At 35.2% G+C, this 8,542-nt stretch overlaps 1 long non-coding RNA gene across 2 annotated transcripts in view; it reads left to right on the top strand.

Moving 5' to 3' along the window:
• The first annotated feature begins 283 nt into the window (after positions 1 to 283).
• The window catches only part of LOC149794285 (uncharacterized), a 34,302-nt gene continuing 26,043 nt past the window's right edge, over positions 284 to 8,542 (top strand). For both annotated transcript variants that reach the window (XR_016422620.1, XR_016422619.1), the window contains exon 1: positions 284 to 368. This is a non-coding gene — a long non-coding RNA (uncharacterized LOC149794285). The remainder of the gene's footprint in view (positions 369 to 8,542) is intronic.

Below are 8,542 nucleotides of genomic sequence, written 5' to 3'. Positions count from 1 at the left end.
TTTAAATAATTACTACTCCCTAAAACGTTATCCATTTACAGGCGTTGAATCGGCAGACACGGATTATCAGGGGAGTGTGATTGTATAGATACATGGAGAGAACCTTTACATTTTTAAGCTTTGTGGTATTCATATATGCTATCAGTTTTCGGATCTTTTATACTTGTATGAATGTAGGTGTAATCAATATAAATCACATAAAATAATATGACAGTCACTTTATCATTGCACTAATCGGTGGTACAAAAAAGCCGATACGGAAAGGTACGCCGTACCAGTAAGACATTTATTGTCGGTAAGGCCGTACCGGAAAGAAGGGGTCAGATGAAAAGGTGGGATGGGATCAGTACCATGTCGATAACTTCGCGGTAAGAATTAAAATCTACTTGCACCACTGATTCTAATCTCTTCAACAATTTTTTTCGCAATGTTTTATTTAAATGGATTGTGTACGCATTGCAGCCAATTATGGATATAGTAAATTAACTAGAAAACAACCTATCTTTTTATACATCAGAAACGTTTTGGGTTTTGTGTTAATTACACAGTTGTAAAGTGAACTAAGGCAAACGTCTTGTGCTTAGATGGTGTGAAACATTTCAATCTACTTTTTTCCGACTTATGCAGGTTATGAATAAATAATGGGAGAAAACAAAAACAAATCCATTTTCATTTCATAACCTATATTTCTTTGACCACATAATCATGAAAATATAATATTTAATAATACTGTACTCGTGTTGATTCAAGGAAATATACTCAAACATTCATTTGATCAGAGAAAATATGAATACATGTCAGAATAAATTTTAATATGTACACTAATAGAACATGATTGTCCGATAGATTCAGGACCAAATTATTGATCATGGGTAATTTAAGCCCACTGATGTAAAAATAGAGAATCCATTGTAAGTAGCAGATACAAGTCACTCAAAATACAGTCAAGGCAACTGTACAGGAGAGCACATTTATAGACCCGAAAGTCAATATAAATATACAGGAAAGCTTTTACGAGTGGGATTGAGTACGAACCAACCTTTATAAAATAATTGAATGAAAATAAGGTTGAAAGGAGAGAAAATAAACATTGCCTTGATATGGGTGGGTGATATTATAAAATAAAATGATGTGACCACGTCATGAACATGAACTAAGTGAAGAAAAATATAGATCGTTGCATGAAATATGATGACGTTAGCTGTAATCACGTAATCAAGCCTACCAGTAAAAATATAGATCGTTGCATAAATTGGATGACTTTAGCTGTAATCACATATGACTTTAGCTGTAATCACGTAATGAAGCCTACCAGTACACGTTGCATGAAATAGCATGACTTCAGCTGTAATCACGTAATCAAGCCTACCAGTACAAATGTGTAACAATTCCACCTATGATAAAATAAAATAATCAGGGTTACTCAGATAACCCTTCCAGTCAATAATTTCCGGTCCCTGATTCAAACATATGTTCTCCATATGTATCAGGTAATGAATAATTGTTTTTGCGACAACTTATCAATTACTTACAGTCTAGAAGCTTCTGCAATGCTTCTTTTTTCGCCTTGGCATATTGCGAATAGTTATGAATGAACGTTTATCCTAAATGCATGTTTAAATGATGAGAATGGTATTTTCAAAACTGATGCCTCACGTATGTTGTGGACATTACGGATGTCAGGTTCATTCGCTAGCTTGGTTGGAAGTTTCTTTTGGGACTCGGGGAACTCATCTACATCGTCAAATTGACCATCCGTATTTTCAAATTGACCAAAATAACTACTTTAGTTCATCCACAGATATATATAATAAATCAAAAGCACACAAATAGTTCCTAACACAAATTACTATTTTCGACACACGTGTCGTGCAGTATGAATTGGTGGAGCATATAAAAATACTGCACGATTCTGACAATGTCAAGTATTGGAGAAACAAATGAGCATATAATAATGATAGTTACTGAATAATCTTTTAAGCGGTTGGAGTCAATACTGTGGAGAGTGTTATGTTCCAAAAATTACTCACGTTTTGTGACACTGTGAATTTACAGGCATAACATTAAAATGCAACACTTGGTCATAAAACGTCTTGCTTTCCGAAAGGACCTTCGCCCTTGTTTTATAGCTTTTGAACTTAACTTAGACTGTGACCTTGCTTTCCGTCTTCGCTAGCCAAGGTTCCGACTGCGAGGTAATTCGGGCCTGTTACAGGTCCCTTTAAGTACCTCTCCGTTTGTGCCTTCCAAATGATAGACAGGTTGGCGAGTCCATGCACCTGTCATGTGAAACGAAGCAATTCTGGTGCCTTTTCAGATGCCTACCCAATTTGCAGTGTTTAACACTATTTTTGTTTTTGATGTCTCAGAAGTTCGAAACAATGGATCCAAAAACTCCCGCTTCTTTTAAAGGTGACACTTCCTCTGGGGCACATCCGATACTGCAATGGTACGAGTTATTGTACTATTTCACCAGACTTGGTAACACGTTGATATATTTGAGAATATATTATAGAATTATAATTAAATGATGATGGTTGGCTATTTATCGATGTGTAAATTTTACCTAATCACTCATAAAGTAAATAAAGTCAGAAGGACTTTATATTAACTTTGTGAATGAATAGGTAAAATTTAAACATCGATAAATCCCCAATCATGATCATTCAGTCCTTATAATTCCAAATTTCTTCTTTTCTGTCATCATATCAGCAGATTTCATCAAGAAAACATTATGTAGCCCGAAGTTTTTCTTTATTAGCCTTTTCATTGCAACATAATACATAGCTCGATCTTCGCTTTTCAAGAGTCGTTGGTTGTTGATATAGTAATACAGGGTATTGTGTCAGAAGGGGTCAAGCCAGTTATATAAGAAGGTTGTTATTATCATTATTTTAATATAAAAAATTGGTTGATGCTGTTTAAATCAGACTATTTCTTTTTTAATGCGTATGGCATGTGTTGTTATATTATTCGTTGTTCTTGCTTTTTACGCATTGAGATCTTTCAAAACCGAAGTCGTGTCCACTTTTAGCGAAACCCTTTAATCGATATATGACCCAGACCTTGAATAACGGCTTGTTAAACATCGTTGAAGCAAAATGCAATAATTTTTTAAGATTGGCTTTTGAAGTCTGCCATATGCTTTCTTTTAAAAAATGGTGAGTGTTGAAGTTCAGGAACAACTGTGCAATTACATTGTTTAAACTGCTAATGGGCGATTTTAATCAGGAGTTGCACATATTAGTCGGAAATCACATTAGTGGGTGGGTGGGGATTGTTATTGTTCTGATATAAGACGTTGGTATAGATAAACTTTTACACAAATTACCTGGTAACTGGGAACGAAAAGTAGTCCGCGGTATTTACCAATGTATAAGAAAGTTTTTGTTACTATCGCGTGACTGTTTATATCCAATCAGATTGCAGAAACTTCGGTCCAGTCATAACAAATGGAATAATTGATGCGTACAATATTTCCATATTCATTCTTTCGAGGTTCTTTTAACACGTTTAGTTTCAGGGTTATCCGCATTAAACAAATGAATGTGTCGCTTTGCTTTATACTATCGAAGTCACAATTAGTTCTTTTGTGTCATTAATATTTTTTCCAAACTGACTTTGACATTGAAAAAAGGTTCCAAGTTAGTGCAAGCTTTGAAACGAAGTGGCTGAAGCCTTCTGCGATGGCAAGCAGACAAACGGATTATATTTGTCCATCAGCAATTTACAAAATACAACACATTCATTTTTTTTAAAAAAAAAAAACGACAACTTGCGCGATATCGAAATCATTCTCGATCAAAGAACACATAAGGTGGGAATGTATCGAGTCCAAGAAGTCAAAGTATGTTGGAAAGGATACCCACACAGATTCTATCTTTGGACTGCAGTATCGTAAGCCACTGTCTATAAAAGGAAGAATTCATATACATTTCTTTGAATACGTTGTCACCTTTTTCCGCAGCATCTCTCCACGAGCCCCAGAAACAAGAGCAACAACAACAGGAGGTGTCCCTAAACTCAGATAGACTTTTCTGTCACATCAGTATGGTGCATTGTGTTACTTGAGCAAGAAGAGGATAATTAATTGTGGACCATTTTACTCCACAGTTGTTTTGACTATCTTCTTCCCAATCCATTACGAAAATATACCGGCAGTATGAACAGCAGCGACAAAGGCATTAACTGTAGAATCAAAACCACAACAACTCTTTCCAACCGTTGAGGAGTCATTTTGTCGTTTCAGAAGGCAAGAACAATTGAAATACGAATAATTCGTTTTATTTGAATTCACTTAGTGACATATCTCTGAATGTGTCTCCCAACAACAGTATGTGTTGTTTCAGGGCAAAACTACCTCAAGCACAATACAACTGGACAACGAAGCTCGTTGGGAAGTGACTCTGATAAAAACCATTAATTCCACTGAAGGTTGAGCTAATACTGAGGATCAAACGAGTTTCCTCATTGAAATACTCAATGAATAAATATGATCATGACAATTAATAAAATAAAACACTACAATGAGCAAAAACCGATTGAATCTGTATGACATGAGAAATTCTTCAGGATATTATTTTAGTGATCGACATCTCTTCAATACGATTTGGAATGTTTTTAAGCATCACATTCCCAAAGTACTCCCACTCAATAAAACCAGATAGATGTGTTATGGTACCATCCAGCCTCTCGTCGTGTTACAACGGATATGTTAGAAAGCAAAACGCTGTTCAACAAATTGTTTCCAAGTTTGTTTGTCGTTTTGAGTGGAAACACAAATCCTTCTCCAGTAAAGGATGTCAAATCATCATCATCATTCTCTTAATCCTCCTCCTTATCCTCCTCCTCCTCCTCCTCATCATCATCATGAATAGCAACAATAACAAATTTATTCAAATAGTGTTAATACCTCATTGACCTGAAGGAAGACACTAAATCTGATGTTCGTGCACTACAATGTCGACGAGTAGGACATGGTGGAAAACACAGCTGCTCCGTCCGTTTCTGAGAGGCATTCCCTTTAGAGTTGATTCTGTAATGAGTTCTAACGATAAAGGAGGAAACGTTCACCGACAATGTGCGCATCCCTAATAATCTTTCTAATCTCCGCTAAATTTTGAGACTGTTTCGTAATAACTATAGTCATTTCACTCTTCGGATATAAACATCTAGCCAAAAAGCAGTATTCTGTACAGATGATTTACCTTCCGCTGTCATTTAATTAAGTACAAGGGGAAATGTTGGATGGCGATAGTGAATGATTGTATGTCCAAAATATAGGTGTCAATCCTCATTAATTTTCCACTAAATTTACAACTTAAACTTAGACATTTGTTCATAGGTATGGATGCCAGTCATTAACACTGTGTATTGGCTAGAATTCTTGAGAGCTGGTCGGTAGGTACGGGTGCTGATCTGTAATACTGTGAACTGGTTAGTATGCATCATAACTGATTAGTTGATGTGGGTGCTGGAATTATGACTGTGTGTTGACCGGTAGGTACGGATTATGCTAAGCAGATGTATATGCTAGTCAGCAGATGTAGATACTTTGTTAGAAATACTTTGTGGTGATTAGTAAGCGTGGATGTTGGTTAGTAGATATAGGTACTGGTCAGTACGACAATGTGTTGGAAAACATATGTGGGTTACGTTCAGTAGGTGCCTGTGCCTGTCAGTAGATGTGTGTGCTAGTCAGTAACACTAATTTTGTATTAGTTAGTATTGGTCGGTGCTGAACAGTAGGTGTGGATGCTGATCAGTAAGACAGTGTATTAGTTAGTGAACACGGAAGTAGGTTAGTAGATGTGAGTACTTTTCAATAACACTATGAATCGGTTAGTAAGCATGAATGCCGGTTCGTAAGATTATGTATGAGTAGGTACTGATTAGTAGTTGCGGGTTATAGTCAATAGATGGTCATATTGATCAGTATTCCTGTGTGCCTACTAGTAAGCGTGGGTACTGGTCAGTATGTATTTGTGTTGACCAGTAGATGTAATTTTAACATTACATCTTCCGTTAGAGGCTATGTACTATACTAATTTCTAAATAGATACTTTATCATTACAATCGCCGTTAGATGCTAAATATATGGATATTTTTTAATACATTAACAGTTAGAAACCAGGTATTTTTCGTGATTTAGGCCAGACTGGTCATTTATAAAGTCACATTTGATGCTAGAATATGAAACTAATGTTAAGCCTATGGACAATTTTGACATTACATTTCCCTTTAGAGACCAGTCTGCCATATTAATGTTCAATCCATATGCATTTTTAGCACTATATATCCCGTTCAAATGAAGCAAAAGCTGATGGTTTCACCACTCAGTCTAATTTCTTGGCGATTCCTTTAATTGACCTTGTGTAAAAGTGCCTTTATTCTAATGTTTATTATAGCTGAATTTTTATTGTAAAATGTGTTGTTTGTTGACGTAGTGGAAACATACACTGTTTGAGCTTAATATCATGGACCTTTTCGCTAACCTCCCTCTCGTCTTAGGTATTTACTGCATCCGGTAGGTAATTAAGCCGCTGGACAAGAAAATAACTAATATCGTCACTAACGAATCCGTCTTTGCCAAGTGTTTTGTATTTAATTCTATTAATCATGACGCATGAGTGATTTCTATCCCCTCTCGCAGTATACAATTACTATGGGGAAAAGACTGGGGAACTACATAGGTATACAGCGACGAAATGAAGAAAATCTCTCTCTCTCTCTCTCTCTCTCTCTCTCTCTCTCTCTCTCTCTCTCTCTCTCTCTCTCTCCCAAAACACCGGTCTCGTCACTATTCGAAAATAATTACTAGACCGAAACCGGAGAACCATCACAACACATAATTTTATACAAATGTTATACCTTACACTTTTTTCTTCTTTTTTTTGTAGATTAAAGTAGATAAAAAATGTGATGCAAATTAAAATATATAAAATGGGCATGCCGAACACAAACACGATATTACATGATTAAAACAATATAGCATACACATATAACACACAATACAATAAACTGATCCTTGGTCAAGATCACTTAAATTTAAGGATCATGTTATAAAAACCAGTCACATGACCTAGTGTCTGAGGAAGGAAGTATGTCATAAAGAAATATAGCGGGAAGGAAAAACAAAGGGACCAGCTCCAGGGACATTGTGAGTACGACATATCGTAAAATAATACAATGCAAATAGCAATGAGCAACCCCTGAACAAGAATAATAAATACTTTGTTTCCTTAAAATTCTTTTTGATTTGGTACAAAAAACTAAACACCCACACTATTGGGGATACGGAATCTCATTAAAGCCTTTAAAGTGCCAACAAATAAAACAGTATACAGCTCACCATTCATAAAATAACTCTGATAAACGGTCCAGCTATTGTGGAATGTAATTAGTGAATTATATATAGGTATGACTAAAATACGCAATTAAAAAGAAATGGAACGGAATGGAAATAAAATAAGCAATGGAAATTATTTTTGTTTTTATTTGTTTTTCATTGAAAAAATCAAAAGAAGTTTTTAATCATCAAATGCATACATATCTGTTCGAATTGCATAACAGAAAATAGAATTAATTTTCATAACTGACGATAATAATTTAATGAAACGTGCTCTTTTGAGAGAGTATGCAATCGTCGTCAGCAAATGGAAACTATCATATTAAACAATGTTCATTGCCGAATTTTGGGATTGTACAAAACTTTAACGCAATAGAAATAAAGTTCGCAGTGAAAATTATTTATTTTATTTTTAAATGATTTGTTTGATTAAGGAAAGTTAACAGAAGGATTTCATCATCAGGGGCAACTTCTAAGCGTTTTCCATAATACAGAATATCATCATGAATGATGCTTCATAATTAACTAAAATAAAATGCTTCTTTCAGATTCAGTTTAATTGCAACTGGTTTTTTTATATATATTTTATAAATATGTTTGTGTTGTTAGTGTCGTTGATTTGCCACTATTTTATTATTCCTACATTATCTTCTACATTTTTTAAAAAAAACTTTCAATTGCACTTATCTGCACAGGTTATCCACATGCCCATTGATCTATGATTGTATCCATTGTGCCTAACAATTATTCGCTAGTAGTAAAGTGGGTCACCCTAGGGCAATGGGACTTAGCATTAAAAAAAGCCCTGGGTCACTCTAGGGACAATGGAAATTTAACATGGAGAAAAATCGTGGGTCACTCTAGGGACAATGGGAATTTAACATAGAGTTTGGGTCTGTCTAGGGACAAGGGAAATTAACATGGGAATAGAGTTTGGGTTTGTCTAGGGACAAGGGGGAATTGAATATGGGATTTTTTTTTTTTTAAATTTTTTTTTAAATTTAAATTTAAATTTAAATTTAAAAAAGGGGTAGGCAATTGAAAGGCTATCTCTTTTCGAGAAATATGGGGGCCCTGAAAAGGGCCTTTGGGTTTATGTTAATGTATTCATTAACATAAATGGCACCGCATTGGTCTTCTTCTTGTCCTTAGGCTGCGTCTCACTGTTGGCCCGTAAATCAGCACTCTTTTCAG

This window comes from Sinohyriopsis cumingii, chromosome 8 (assembly GCF_028554795.1).
Source record: "Sinohyriopsis cumingii isolate HCF-2022 chromosome 8, ASM2855479v2, whole genome shotgun sequence".
NCBI lineage: Eukaryota > Metazoa > Mollusca > Bivalvia > Unionida > Unionidae > Sinohyriopsis > Sinohyriopsis cumingii.
Note: the sequence above shows the minus strand (reverse complement) of the source record. Positions and strands in the feature narration are given on the sequence as shown.